General features: G+C 41.7%; 1 protein-coding gene across 1 annotated transcript in view; it reads left to right on the forward strand.

Moving 5' to 3' along the window:
• STK32C (serine/threonine kinase 32C) overlaps positions 1 to 16,412 on the forward strand; it is a 1,482,079-nt gene that overhangs the window by 572,858 nt on the left and 892,809 nt on the right. The gene's annotated exons all lie outside the window — the stretch shown is intronic.

The raw sequence follows: 16,412 nt of genomic DNA on the forward strand, positions 1-16,412 counted from the left end.
GGGAAAGGCACACGCAGCGTGTGCAGTGACCTGACGCGTTTCAGGATTACTCCCTTCTTCAGAGGCTTACTGCTACACAAGGAAACACCAGCACACTGACTCCCAGTGTTCATCCCTTTAATAATTTTGTTAAATGAAACTCAGGTGAGTATCGTTGCAATGAATCCTGGGACTGGGAGTCCTATCAATAACACCCATGTGGGCTGCTGGCATCCAAGTGTATAAATGTCCAGGATTATCAATCTTGAGTGTGCCAATAGCACTTTCCCCCATACAGCCAATCGCCTGTTCGTTCCGCTCTGCTATCCATGGAACAGCTGCAGAGCCGCTGTCATATGCGGCGGTGCTCCCCACGGCCGGGCCGGCCGTCTGTATTTTCAAAACCACAAGTGCCCACAAAGGCGGGGTGCACTCACACTCGGCGTTCTCCGGGTCAGGGAAGGGAAAGGCACACCCAGCGTCTGCAGTGACCTGACGCGTTTCAGGATTACTCCCTTCTTCAGAGGCTTACTGCTACACAAGGAAACACCAGCACACTGACTCCCAGTGTTCATCCCTTTAATAATTTGTTAAATGAAACTCAGGTGAGTATCGTTGCAATGAATCCTGGGACTGGGAGTCCTATCAATAACACCCATGTGGGCTGCTGGCATCCAAGTGTATAAATGTCCAGGTTTATCAATCTTGAGTGTGCCAATAGCACTTTCCCCCATACAGCCACTCGCCTGTTCGTTCCGCTCTGCTATCCATGGAACAGCTGCGGAGCCGCTGTCATATGCGGCGGTGCTCCCCACGGCCGGGCCGGCCGTCTGTATTTTCAAAACCACAAGTGCCCACAAAGGCGGGGTGCACTCAGACTCGGCGTTCTCCGGGTCAGGGAAGGGAAAGGCACACCCAGCGTCTGCAGTGACCTGACGCGTTTCAGGATTACTCCCTTCTTCAGAGGCTTACTGCTACACAAGGAAACACCAGCACACTGACTCTCAGTGTTCATCCCTTTAATAATTTGTTAAATGAAACTCAGGTGAGTATCGTTGCAATGAATCCTGGGACTGGGAGTCCTATCAATAACACCCATGTGGGCTGCTGGCATCCAAGTGTATAAATGTCCAGGTTTATCAATCTTGAGTGTGCCAATAGCACTTTCCCCCATACAGCCACTCGCCTGTTCGTTCCGCTCTGCTATCCATGGAACAGCTGCGGACCCGCTGTCATATGCGGCGGTGCTCCCCACGGCCGGGCCGGCCGTCTGTATTTTCAAAACCACAAGTGCCCACAAAGGCGGGGTGCACTCACACTCGGCGTTCTCCGGGTCAGGGAAGGGAAAGGCACACCCAGCGTCTGCAGTGACCTGACGCGTTTCAGGATTACTCCCTTCTTCAGAGGCTTACTGCTACACAAGGAAACACCAGCACACTGACTCCCAGTGTTCATCCCTTTAATAATTTGTTAAATGAAACTCAGGTGAGTATCGTTGCAATGAATCCTGGGACTGGGAGTCCTATTAATAACACCCATGTGGGCTGCTGGCATCCAAGTGTATAAATGTCCAGGTTTATCAATCTTGAGTGGCTGTATGGGGGAAAGTGCTATTGGCACACTCAAGATGTGGTTTGTGGTTTTGAAAATACAGACGGCCGGCCCGGCCGTGGGGAGCACCGCCGCATATGACAGCGGCTCCGCAGCTGTTCCATGGATAGCAGAGCGGAACAAACAGGCGAGTGGCTGTATGGGGGAAAGTGCTATTGGCACACTCAAGATTGATAAACCTGGACATTTATACACTTGGATGCCAGCAGCCCACATGGGTGTTATTGATAGGACTCCCAGTCCCAGGATTCATTGCAACGATACTCACCTGAGTTTCATTTAACAAATTATTAAAGGGATGAACACTGGGAGTCAGTGTGCTGGTAGTTATAGTTAGGACCACGTTTCCATAGGAAAACCTCAACATTCTATTTTGAATAACTTTGGCGCCGGTCGACGAATCCTCGCGAATTTCTCAAAATAGGTGGGGCGCTACGCTCCGCTCCTACCCTGAAAGTCTCGGGGGGATCCGTCAAGCGGGGGCTGAGATAAAAGGGGGGTCCCAAAACGCGTTTTTCCCATGCATTTTTCCATAGGACCTTTAGAACGAGCTACAGCCCGAACGGCTGAACAGAATTACTCAAAATTTGCAGAGAGGTAGTCCCTAGGTCAAGGAAGTGCCTTTTGTAGGTTTGGTGTAAATCTGTTCAGTAGATTCTGAGAAAATAGCCTTTAAATCAATATATATATCTGAGCCCGCTTACGGTACGCTTACCGTACGCTTACGGTAAGCGTACGGTGGCGTGCGCGAGCGCGATTCTGATTGGCTCTTAGATCTTAGTAAACATTCGAATCGGCCGAAACCAGGAAGCGGCGGCCGCCATTTTGTGTATTTCACTCTGAAAAAAAAGAGTGAAAACAAGGAAAGGGGGCAATGAGGAGAGTTACAGACCCCCTAACATTTGTAAGGGGGTCAAAGAAGGACAGAAAAGTACAAAAAAAACATTTATTGATTTTAAAAAAAATCACGGGGTACGCGTACGGTAAGCTTACGGTAAGCGTACGGTAAAAAAAAAAAAAAAAAAATGAAAATCAGATTTAAGTGTTTAGATATTAGGGGGCTCTAAAAAGAGCCGTTGTGTTTATGAAATGATTTTTTAGTGGTACCTACAAGTACCGATGCAGAGTCTAAGGTTCAAGAGGAAGACTCTGTTCCCTTCATCATTGAAGTGCACACCATCTCCTCTATAAATGTCTTGCATGTCATAACGCAAGTTGTTGTGGTAAATGGCACCCATACCATAGTCACGGAGGAAAGCAGAAACAGATTTGTTGACGTGCTTTCTTGCTTTGTCATCGCACCGCGTGCCCACCGTGCACGGCACTAACTGCGTAAAGTGGGCGCGCGGTGCGCGAAGCGCACCGCGTGCTCACTGTGCGCGCACGGTGCGCGAAGCGCACCGTGCGCGCACGGAACGTACTGCGTTAAGTGGGCGCGCACGCCACGAATGGCGTAAAGTAACTTAGCATTTAAAAAACCGTACAAATTCACTGAAAAAACCATAGGTTTCACACACGTTATAGTTAGGAATTAGCATTTAAAAAACCTTGCAAATTCACTGAAAAAACCATAGGTTTCACACATGTTATAGTTAGCGGAAATTTTACTGATAAAAAACCAATGAAATTCCCCTGTTATAGTTAGTGCAGGCAACTATAACTCACGCGACCGCAATCTTCTGCTGATGACATATGTGTCTTTATGAAAAAAAAATATTTGTAATATATGTATAGCTAAAAATGTATGGAAAAAGACATGGGCAAATAAGTGTCTAAATACAGTATTAGCATCAGCAGAGGATTGCGGTCGCGTGAGTTATAGTTGCCTGCACTAACTATAACGGGGGAATTTCATTGGTTTTTTATCAGTAAAATTTCCGCTAACTATAACATGTGTGAAACCTATGGTTTTTTCAGTGAATATATATATGAGCTCCACACAATCTCGTTATAACGAAAAAACTCGGACTCCAAAGCTGAATGCAGCTCCGTTTAATTCACAAGTGCAAAACGACGTGTTTCGCCATTACGGCTTGGTCACGCTCGAATATGCAAAAAGTCACCATGTTTAAATATACAAATTCATTAAAAGACGGACAAATCACAACAGAAAACATGATATTGCTTTTGCGGCCATCTTGTAACGGTGTAGGAGCACAAGAATCACTACATAGTATGTGTGAATACAACAATTTAAAGCCAATACAAATTGTATAGCGCATTAAATGTGAAATCAAATCTTTCATTAGCGCATCAATCAAATAAAATAAAGTTACACACCAATACCGCCCAAATGGGCGTGAGTGCCCAAAATGACAGCCCGATGTAACATTGTGGAAGCACAGGGATCCCCACATAACCTATGTACATACCACATGTAATGGTTTCGTAGTAAATTGCAAATACAATTTATATAACATAATAAGTATGGAAATGGGGCCTCACAATAGCGCATCATACTGAAGTTCGCATCTTGCCCAAGTGGGCAACACCAATGGTTATATCACTGATCTCTGTCAATTTAATAAAGTTACATACTTCCATGCCGCCCAAGTGGGCACAAATACTCAATGAATAACAGCTCAAGGGCAGAATTCAAATCAAATCAAATCAAATGAGTCACTGTATGTATGAATGATTGTATGGGTGAATGCGTGGATATTTTTCGAAACCTAGGAATCAGTGAATGTGTATGTAGTAACTAGTATTGGTGTGTCAATGGTTTCGAAAATGGTAGTCTGTATTTTACAGTGGGTGTATCAAAGGTTATATTAGAGTGTGAGGAGGTGCATCAGATTTTCACGTGGATGATGTCATCAGTGATATCATTTGAGATGTCATCAGTGATGTCATCAGTGATGTCACTGACCATGTCATGAATGATGTAATATGTGACGTCATGAGCAGTGCATTGCGGGTGCGCGAGTTATAGTTAGCTGAACTAACAATAACGGTGGAATTTCTATGGTTTTGTAAGAGTGAAATGTCCAGCTAACTATACCGTCCCTGAAACCTATGTTTTTTTCTGTGAATTTCTATGGGTTTTTAAATGCTACTTTCTAACTATAACGTACCTGAAACCTATAGTTTTTTCTGTGAATTTCAACGGTTTTTTAAATGCTAATTTCTAACTATGACATCCCAATTGAGTCCCCTTGAATCCTGAAGGTCCCTGGTGGCCAAGTAGCTCACCAGGTCCATCCAGTAAGTGCCACAGACATGGGTTTCAGAGAGGTGTTCTGAGGCCATGCCCCTTTTTACACCATGCTGCAAACGCGGCTTCTGGCGCACTGCTGCTCAGTGGATGAAGTCCTCCAAGAATCAGTAAAAATGTTTAGGTAAGCAGGCAAAAGGTTTGGGGGAAGACTACCCGACAGCTCTAAAAACTGTCTACAATCCAAAGGATGGCAGGAACCAAATAAGGATTAGGGGTGGGCGGAATTTGCGATGTTGCCTTTCACAAAATTCCACGAAACGGCAAGAAATCTCTGCGAGCACACAAAATTTTGCATGCTCGCAGAGATTTTGCTGTGCTCGCCGTGTCTTGCATTATTTATTTATTTATTTGCCGCTTTGCGGCCCATACCAGGCTCCAACCCTTAATTTCTGAGTTGAAGTCACCTGGTATGTTCTGCGGGGCAAAACATGTGGGTGTTTGGCCAGGATATCTCCATCTGTGATGTATATTTTACATTCAGGATTTCTTCTCTTTTGTGGGTGGGCTGCTTCTTGCTTTGGAGGTGTAATATGGAAGTCGGATGGGTGACCTGGCTGGAATTGGGCGGTGCTAAAGGTGTCTGAAAGCTCTCATCCCCTGTTGAACAGGTGTTCCTTAGCCGAGCTCAGTGGTGTCCGCTACATTCACCTATGAAAGGCTTTAATCACTCCATTCGGCTCTCAAAGGACTTATTTTTGACAAAATAGTTTGAATGTATGTCAGATATAAAATAGAGGTGGAGAATTCTGGCTCTAGCTCAGCTCAAGGTCCCATTGGACCCTCGAGCCCAAATCGAGCCTAGCTTTCATGCATCTTCTGCCTTCCACCCTTGATCTACAGTCCTGCAGAAAGAGGTCAAAAACAAAGCATTGACATTTGAAATACCAGGTTAGTGGCTGATTTGCACAAAGTGAAACCAGAAAACCTGGATTCATTGTAGTTTCCCAGTCAAACAAATTGTGTGATCTTAGACATCTCTCATTTAAAGTCAATCCACAAGCTGGCAAAGAAAGAAACCGGCCTCAAGCATACTTGACCCATTGTCTGACTTAAAGTGATGATTGCACTGCCACAATTGGGAGGTGAGTAATTACTTGATTGAGTGATTTTCAAATTCGAAGAGTGTGCGGGGAGGGCTTCAAATATGAACCTACCTCAGAAGAGGACAAAACACTGAAATCATGAAATGACGATTACTCTCTTTCGTTAAGTACAGGTTGGTTTGAGTGACTCATTCAAGAAGGGTAGAGATTGGCTGAAGTATTGAACGTATCCGATGACGCGCCGCTCGACCAGTGGCTACAAATGCAGTCATTGAATGGCCAAGATCTCAGGATCCGCTGACCCTGGAGACGTCACCACTGGTCCAGTCCAGTCCAGTTCTGGTTCCACTCTGTACTTGTGCTGGTCGATAATGCGGCCTCGTGCCCCCGTTTATCACTACTGGGGACTTTGTTAATTTCTGTTCACTAGTTCTGGACGCAAACCCATGGCTTCGTGGAGAGTGGCCAGGAATGGTGGCCCTGGAAGTCCTATGAATCAGAAAAATTGATTCCATGTCTCACCACCATTGCGGCTGTGGCTTTGCGTTGTTAAAATAAAACACAGCGCGCCCTGAGGCCAAAAGTCTAACATGCGTTTAATGCAAAAAAAGTGAGCAGCACGGCACAGAATTCGGAAACAGCTTCCATTTAACAGACCAGAGCACTTGCCCAAATGGGCAGCTGACGCATGTAATGCTAAAATGCATGCAAATTGAATGTTGTTTATATAACTGCCAATTGTATAGAATACTACGCACACCAAATTTCTATTGCTTTAAGGTTAATGTTGCCCTACACCTGCATATAATTCACAACGTGCACCAATGTATTTTGTAATCAGACATGGGCGCCTTTTTCTTATTAATCTCAAGTGCTTCGAAGCCTCAATCTGCTTGTTAGGTTTCAGGCTACTAGTCGGTCCTGAAGTCGTGTTATCTGAGGCAGTACATGTGCTTGTTTCTGCATTTCATGGTAAAGCATCGCCTCGCTTCAAATATTGTCAAACAGAAGTGTGAGTTCAAGAAATCCGCAGAGTCAACAGTGAGGTCACGTAGTGTTTCATGGTTTCAAAATATGTCTGTCAGCTACACTGTGATAATATCCAGCCATCTGCTCCTCAGATAAGTTTCATTGAAAGTAACAAGTTTCTGTCACGTAATGACACTCTGCAGAACTGTATTGAGGGGCAGTTATATAAACAGCCGTGAATGGGGCGACTATGTCGCAATTAATACAAAGTTTTTTGAAAGGTAAACCATAAAGTTTATTTGAAGGTAATATCCATTGTAGTCATGAATATTTCAATGATAAACAAATTTCAACAGTTCAAATTGTTGTTTTAAAGCGACTGAAGGAAAATTCCCAATGCCTTTCGGGTATGAAATACCCTTAGTCAGGAGGAATCCTAAAAACATAAAGGTAGGAGTGAGTTTCACGACCCGTTAACAAGAAACGATAGTTAATCGATAGTGCGACTCCTTAATGAAAAAAACGTGTGTTATTGAACTCAAAGTTAAGAACGTGAGGAAAATACTAAGAAGGTAAGGAAAATAATCCGAACACAAAAATAGAATCAGATGCCTAATAGGTAAAAAGTGAACGACGAATAATCAAATATCCGTGTATACAGATACCGATACCGCTAACATGTTTTTAAACGATAGTCGTGGGCTTATATCAACGAAGAAAATCACTGTGTCTACATAATGTTCAAAGGGTGCAGCAAAGAGAAATGATGCCCGTAAACCGTTAGATATACACAACTCAAACAGCGGAAAAAATTACCTTAATCAATCCGGAGCAAACATGTAGCGTGCTCTCGTTGAAAGTTTTCAAGTGTCAACCATTATTCCCACCCGTTATAAACAGTGAAAAAGGGCAATACGTGTAATGCCAAATGGCGGCCATCTTAGGACAGGTATATGAAATAAAATGAAATGGCTATGACGTGATGAAAGTGTAAGCAGTAGAAAATGCAAACAAATGTGCTAAAGTTAACTAAAAGGATATTCCCTTTAGAAATTAAAATAACATGCGATATCATATAATGACACCCGTAAGTGAAAAAAGGTGTAAGGCGCATAGGACTCCAAACCGGATAGAAACCAAGTGTTAATAAAGTATACAAAGAAAACAAGTGAAATGAATATGTAGAAAAAAGAAGAAGGGTATAACCATATTGATGGGTGATTAGCAAGTTACAAGTGACATCACAAAAGGAATGTACATAAAAAATGAAAGTAAGAATACTAGAAGAAAAATAAGCGTTATAACTCTGTGCATATTAAAGGATGATTAGCAAGTTACGGAGGTACCCAAAAGTGACATGACGGAACAATAAAAAGATCAGAGAAAGTAATGATGAAGATGATGAAGATAAAATAACTTACAATCAAAATCAAAACTAATGTGTTGTCTGATAGTGAAAGCACTAAAAGTTAGTTGGAACCCAAAGCATTGTACAATCATCGATCATTAAGTCCATTCGGTACCAGGGAGTTCATTTTGTAAATCCAAGCTGTTTCTCTTTGAATAAGGAATTTTCGGTTGTCTCTGCCTTCTTTCATAGGAACAATTTCGCAAACCAGGAATCGTAGTTGGCTAATATTATGATTGTACTCGTTAAAATGGATCGCCACTGCAGATTTCAAACTTTTGTTACGGATGCTGCTCTTGTGTTCAGTCAAGCGTGTTTTGATCTTTCTTTCTGTTTTACCTATGTATGGTAAGCCACACGGGCATTTCAACATGTATACAACATTTTTAGAGTCGCACGTTGCTGAAACAAATAGTTTAATGTTGTGTCCGCGTGTAGGATGTTGAACGTTGTTCCCCTTGATAATGCTGTTGCAATTTCCACAGTTGTGGCAAGGCATGGTGCCCTTGTGTATCAAAGTTGGCTGATCGCGATTAGATGGCTTGAGTAGTTCCATAAGGTTCTTGCTCCTTTCATAAGCAAACAAAGGTCTTTCAGGAAAGATTTGGTTGAAATCTGGTTCAACTTGTAGCATAGGCCAGCGTTTTAGGATAACCTTCTTGAAATTGAAACTTTCTGTGGAATACTTAGTGACGAATTGGATAACATCATCAACAATGATCCTTGGAAATCACACTTACTCCTCTTTTTACGTTACATTGATGATATTTTTTTGATTTGGCGTGGTCCAAAAATCTTGTTAACTGAGGCTATAGATCAACTTAATCTTGTTGATGAAAGATTAAAATTCACGTTCAACATCAATGAATCCCATATAAATTTTTGGGATGTGTTCATATACATCAAAGACAATCGCATTGAAACTAACTTGTACAGGAAGGACACCGACAGAAACAACCTTTTACATTTCTCCAGTTTTCATCAGCCCACACTCAAGAGTCACTTACCATTTTCACAACTTCTCAGGATAAAACGTATTATCTCAGAACCCACACAACTTGAACAACACGTTTCCATCATGGAACGCCGTTTCCTTGATCGTGGTTACCCTCCTGAAACCCCTGCCAGAGCTATTGACAAAACATCCATGAAACGGCGGGTTCAATTATTAGACCAACAAAAAAACATCAAAGCATCTTCGCGAGCAGTCATCATCACTAAGTATTCCACAGAAAGTTTCAATTTCAAGAAGGTTATCCTAAAACACTGGCCTATGCTACAAGTTGAACCAGATTTCAACCAAATCTTTTCTGAAAGACCTTTGTTTGCTTATGAAAGGAGCAAGAACCTTATGGAACTACTCAATGCATCTAATCGCGATCAGCCAACTTTGATACACAAGGGCACCATGCCTTGCCACAACTGTGGAAATTGCAACAGCATTATCAAGGGAAACAACGTTCAACATCCCACACGCGGACACAACATTAAACTATTTGTTTCAGCAACGTGCGACTCTAAAAATTTAGTATACATGTTGAAATGCCCGTGTGGCTTACCATATATAGGTAAAACAGAAAGAAAGATCAAAACACGCTTGACTGAACACAAGAGCAGCATCCGTAACAAAAGTTTGAAATCTGCAGTGGCGATGCATTTTAACGAGTACAATCATAATATTAGCCAACTATGATTCCTGGTTTGCGAAATTGTTCCTATGAAAGAAGGCAGAGACAACCGAAAATTCCTTATTCAAAGAGAAACAGCTTGGATTTACAAAATGAACTCCCTGGTACCGAATGGACTTAATGATCGAATTGAACTGAGTTGTTTTGTGTAAACATCAATAGTGTTTTGTACAATGCTTTGGGTTCCAACTAACTTTTAGTGCTTTCACTATCAGACAACACATTAGTTTTGATTTTGATTGTAAGTTATTTTATCTTCATCATTACCTTCTCTGATCTTTTTATTGTTCCGTCATGTCACTTTACAGTACCTCCGTAACTTGCTAATCATCCTTTAATATGCACAGAGTGATAACGCTTGTTTTTCTTCTAGTATTCTTACTTTCATTTTTTATGTACATTCCTTTTGTGATGTCACTTGTAACTTGCTAATCACCCATCAATCTGGTTATACCCTTCTTCTTTTTTCTACATATTAATTTCACTTGTTTTCTTTGTAAACTTTATTAACACTCGGTTTCTATCCGGTTTGGAGTCCTATGCGCCTTATACCTTTTTTCACTTACGGGTGTCATTAGATGTTATCGCATGTTATTTTAATTTTTAAAGGGAATATCCTTTTAGTTAACTTTAGCACATTTGTTTGCATTTTCTACTGCTTACACTTTCATCACGTCATAGCCATTTCATTTTATTTCATTTACCTGTCCTAAGATGGCCGCCGTTTGGCGTTACACGTATTGCCCTTTTTCACTGTTTATAACGGGTGGGAATAATGGTTGACACTTAAAAACTTTCAACGAGAGCACGCTACATGTTTGCTCCGGATTGATTAAGGTAATTTTTTCCGCTGTTTGAGTTGTGTATATCTAATGGTTTACGGGCATCATTTCTCTTTGCTGCACCCTTTGAACATTATGTAGTCACGGTGATTTTCTTCGTTGATATAAGCCCACGACTATCGTTTAAAAACATGTTAGCGGTATCGGTATCTGTATACACGGATATTTGATTATTCGTCGTTCACTTTTTACCTATTGGGCATCTGATTCTATTTTTGTGTTCAGATTATTTTCCTTACCTTCTTAGTATTTTCCTCACGTTCTTAACTTTGAGTTCAATAACACACGTTTTTTTCATTAAGGAGTCACACTATCGATTAACTATCGTTTCTTGTTAACGGGTCGTGAAACTCACTCCTACCTTTATGTTTTTAGGATTCCTCCTGACGAAGGGTATTTCATACCCGAAATCCATTGGGGATTTTCCTTCAGTCGCTTTAAAACAACATTTTGAACTGTTGAAATTTGTTTATCATTGAAATATTCATGACTACAATGGATATTACCTTCAAATAAACTTTATGGTTTACCTTTCAAAAAACTTTGGATTAATTGCGACATAGTCGCCCCATTAATGGCTGTTTATATAACTGCCCCTCAATACAGTTCTGTAGAGTGTCATTACGTGACAGAAACTTGTTACTTTCAATGAAACTTATCTGAGGAGCAGATGGCTGGATATTATCACAGTGTAGCTGACAGACATATTTTGAAACCATGAAACACTACGTGACCTCACTGTTGACTCTGCGGATTTCTTGAACTCACACTTCTGTTTGACAATATTTGAAGCGAGGCGATGCTTTACCATGAAATGCAGAAACAAGCACATGTTCTGCCTCAGATAACATGACTTCAGGACCAACTAGTGGCCTGAAACCTAACAAGCAGATTGAGGCTTCGAAGCACTTGAGATTAATAAGAAAAAGGCGTCCATGTCTTCTTACAAAATACATTGGTGCACGTTGTGAATTATATGCAGGTGTAGGGCAACATTAACCTTAAAGCAATAGGCATATTAGATTATGTCATCACTCTGTTCACAACTCATTACTGTTCGAGCACTTACCTCAGAGTACTGCACGGTACTTACCACCATGCAGAGACCTATTCAGTGCCAGAGACCTCTTTCAGGGAGGGATCACCTAAGAAATGCTGACATTCATTTACTGTCTGAACACACCGCTTCAATAGTTTTTCTTCACACTGGAATTCCCCCATAGCCCCAGCACTCCCTCGTGGTGCTTCTAAGCACAAACCTGTATCCGCCCTCGCCTGTAGGCAAGAAAGAGTCAGTGGGCACTCTTCCTGTCTCCACCCTGAAAATACGGATCAAACCCAATTCCATGTTGTAGCTTATGGTGGATCGTTCAGAAATCTCATTAGAAGAGAGGAGGGAGGGAGGCAGAGAAGTGGACGCTCGGCCTCCTGCAAGTGCTTCCTGGTGAGGTTTAAAAATACCTCATGCCCCCCAAATTCCATTTCGCTGCAGATCACAGAGGTCTCGTCATGTTCGCGTTCCACGCGGAACGCGAAAATGCCCTAATCTTGCAAGTTCCGCGAGCGGAACGTAATTTACCGCCCACCCCTAATAAGGATAGGAATGTGAGAGGAAAGAGAAAAGGGAAAACATAGAAAAAACAACACCTAAACCACCCCACCCTTTCCCACTTCACTCACTCATTAGCCCTAAGAACAAAACATGCACCTGTGATTGCACACCCTAACATAGTCTGAAATTACCCAGGATATTAACTTCCCTGGATTTCTACCAAGTGAGATCTCAACTCTGTTCCTCCTAGGTTTGGTAGGGCACTATACGTTACAGTTTGGGGTGCCTAGGACAGGTCAGTTTAATGAATTCTGTCGAAAGAAGAACTATGAATGGGGACCAAATCTTCCTTTTGAATAACCAACTTCCATCACTACTCCTCTGTTGCTCTCCCACACCCTCTACTTGTAGCCCCTTTCCCACTTCATTTTGCTTTTTTTTTTAAAATGTTGCAGGTGTCAATCATAAAATACTTTTTCATCTATTTCAATATGCACATCGGGCACCAAGAAATGTTCATAAGCCCATTCAAAAATGGGCACACCGGATGCATGTGTATCCACTGTGGCTATCTTTAAATGCATTTATAATATTTAAACAAACACATACAAAGATGGCTGCCGTGAATATGTATGCATCCATGTTGATTATTTAACATTAGAAATCCAATAGGTGTCACCACTGAGATCTATTGGGGTTGCCGATACTTGGCCTTTATTCCTTCTGCATTCACCGGGATGAAGCAGAGTTAATGACCGTGTTAAGCTTTCTTTATGAAATAGCACACTTTAAAACTTAGAGTGCCCTTGCTTTGTATGTTGAGATTGTATGTCAGGATTATCAGCTTAACAACAAAAATCTTTTTTTTGCGTGTGGCTCCCCTCCATCCAGCAAAAGGAAAGTATTTTTAACTCCCATTTTCAATCCTGCACCCTTTGACAATCTCTGTTGGTGGTGTTATGAACTTGACTTAGCCATGTTTTGTTATACAGAAGCAACCACTTCAAGAGGTTTCAGACAACAACATGTGTCATTTTTTTTTTAACTTGTGACTTCTGTCGTTTACTTCAGTCACAGTAGATCATTCAGGAAAAAGGTGCTTTTCAAAGAGCTGCACACAGGTTTTCACAATGTGAGATTTTCAAGCTCTAATGCGTTTATCCTGTTTTCGATTATCAGTAGGGGATAATGAGCCCTTTCTGAGGGAAACAGGACACTGCCTAGTCACGTCTAAGTGTTAGCTCTCCCCTCCCTTCTTTCTCAGGAAGAGCCACCAAAATGCAGATAAGCATGCAGACACACCTAACCTTCCTGTGTTTGTGGCTGTATAGAAGGAATGCACAAAGTGTAGCTGTCACTCACCCCAGAGGTGTGTTGGAGACAGGCTGTAGGGCACACAGAGTAGTGAGCGCAGAGAAATGTCCACTTTCTAAAAGTGGCTTTTCTAAAATAGTAATGTTAAAATCAACTTTAGGTGTAAAGAGGATTTATCATTGCTATTCCAGCATGACACAGCAACTCCCTTCTAATCAGGAATAACAGCTTAAAAGTGTATTGAGGAATTCCCAATGTTAACCTGCAAGAGGAGTAGGCCTCACAGCAGTGAAAAATGAATTTGGGGTTTGTCACTACTAGGACATGCAAAACATAAAAGTACATGTCCTACCTTTTACTTACACAGCACCCTGTCCTATGGGCTACCTAGGGCCTACTTTAGGGGTGACCTATGTGTAATAAAAGGGGAGTTTAGGGGTTGATAAGTAGTTTTAACTGCCAAGTTGAATTAGGAGTAAAGTACACACACTGGCCTTGCAATTGCAGGCCTGAGCCAGGTTTGAAAGGCTACTTGTGTGGGTGGCACATTCAGTGCTGCAGGCCCACTAGTAGCATTTGGATTATAGGCCCTTGATATATGGTGTACCACTTTACAAGGGACTTATAAGTAAACTAAATATGTCAATTGTGTATACGCCAATGTTTTCATGTTTAGCGGAGACATACATGCACTTTAGCACTGGTCGGCAGTGGTACAGTGCTCAGAGTCCTAAGGCCAACAAAAAGAATCAGCAAAAAGGTGTAGGTAAGCAGGAAAAAGGTTTGGGGGAAGACTACCCGAACAGCTCTAAAAACTGCCTACAATCCAAAGGACGGCGGGAACCAAATAAGGATAGGAAGGTGAGAGGAACGAGAAAAGGGAAAACATAGAAAAAAACAACACTTAACCCACCCCCACTCCCACTTCACTCACTCATTAGCCCTAAGAACAAAACATGCACCTGTGATTGCACACCCTAACATAGTCGGAAAGTACCCAGGATATTAACTTCCCTGGATTTCTACCAAGTGAGATCTCACCTCTGTTCCTCCTAGGTTTGGTAGGGCACTATACGTTACAGTTTGAGGTGTCTCGGATAGGTCACTTTATTGAATTCTGTCGAAAGAAGAACTATGAATGGGGACCAAACTCCCTTTTGAATAACCACCTTCCATCACTACTCCTCTGTTGCTCTCCCACACCCTTTCCTTGTAGCCCCTTCCCCACTTCCCCACTTTGTTTTGCTTTTTTTTTTTTAAATGTTGCAGGTGTCAATCATAAAATACTTTTTCATCTATTTCACTATGCGCATCGGGCACCAAGGAATCTTCACAAACCCATTAAAAAATGGGCAGAGCAGATGCATGTGCATCCACTGTGGCTATCTTTAAATGCATTTATAATATTTAAACAAACACACACAACGATGGCTGCCGTGAATATGTATGCATCCATGTTGATTATTTAACATTAGAAATCCAATAGGTGTCACCACTGAGATCTATTGGGGTTGCCAATACTTGGCCTTTATTCCATCTGCATTCACAGGGATGAAGCAGAATTAGTAACCGTGTTAAGCTTTCTTTATGAAATAGCACATGTTAAAACTTTAGAGTGCCCTTGCTTTGTATGTTGAGATTGTATGTCAGGATTATCAGTTTAACAACAAAAATCTTTTTTTTGCGTGCGGCTCCACTCCATCCAGCAAAAGGAAAGTATTTTTAACTCCCATTTTCAATCCTGCACCCTCTGACAATTTCTGTTGGTGGTGTTATGAACCTGACTTAGCCATGTTTTGGGGACAAGCAGCCATTATATGTTATACAGAAGCAACCACTTCAAGAGGTTTCAGACAACAACATGTGTCATTCTTTTTTTGAACTTGTGACTTCTGTCGTTGACTTGAGTCGCAGTAGATCATTCAGGAAACAGGTGCTTTTCAAAGAGCTTCACACAGGTTTTCACAATGTGAGATTTTCAGGCTCTAATGCGTTTAACCTGTTTCCGTGCAACGAGAATGCTGATATCTCCACAAGTCTTCTAGCTTTAAGTTGTCAAAAATAGAATATATTTATATTGACACTGCAGGCATTATATGGGTCTTTGAAACAGCTACCATGCCTTCAAAGCTGAGCAACACATTTCAACAACTCTGCGGCACAAGTGATATTCTTAGTCAGGAAGTGAGAGTGCATCTGTTTAAAGCTTCATAGAGTTCTACGGAGACCAGTGAGAAATTATTTTATACATTAAAATTAGTGGTTGATACTGAAACAAGTTTGCCAACTGCTGCTGCTTCCATGACAACGTGACACAATTAACATCTGTTCAAGTGAAAAATTCTACGGACTCTCTCAAGCTAGATAACGTTTGACAATCGATTTTGGGTGCAGATTCTCATAGACTGTTCACATCTACCTTGGCTTGGGCTAAGAGTTTTCGCTGTTGGGATTTATGATCTGTTGTGTGGCGGCAGCCATTCTGCATGGAAAATGAGCAGGCAGGAAATTTCTCAACACACTGCTAGGTATGATGGAATATAACCCGCTGCCTGGCTCTTCCTGAAATGGTGGAAAATATGGTGCTCTTGGGCTTCTACAAGACTGAATGGGCCGGGGCTATAAGTTCGAGACTGTTCTAGAGTCACACTCTGATGGTTATTTTTCGCAGCATGAAAGTGCAACTACTTAAGGCTAGTTACTTTATTACAAAGCCAAAAATAACTGAACATAGAGACACCTCAACCAAAAAGTATATAAGTACAGAGGAATTGGCATAAAGCCAAATC

The sequence above is a fragment of the Triturus cristatus genome, chromosome 1_2, assembly GCF_964204655.1.
Source record: "Triturus cristatus chromosome 1_2, aTriCri1.1, whole genome shotgun sequence".
Lineage (NCBI taxonomy): Eukaryota > Metazoa > Chordata > Amphibia > Caudata > Salamandridae > Triturus > Triturus cristatus.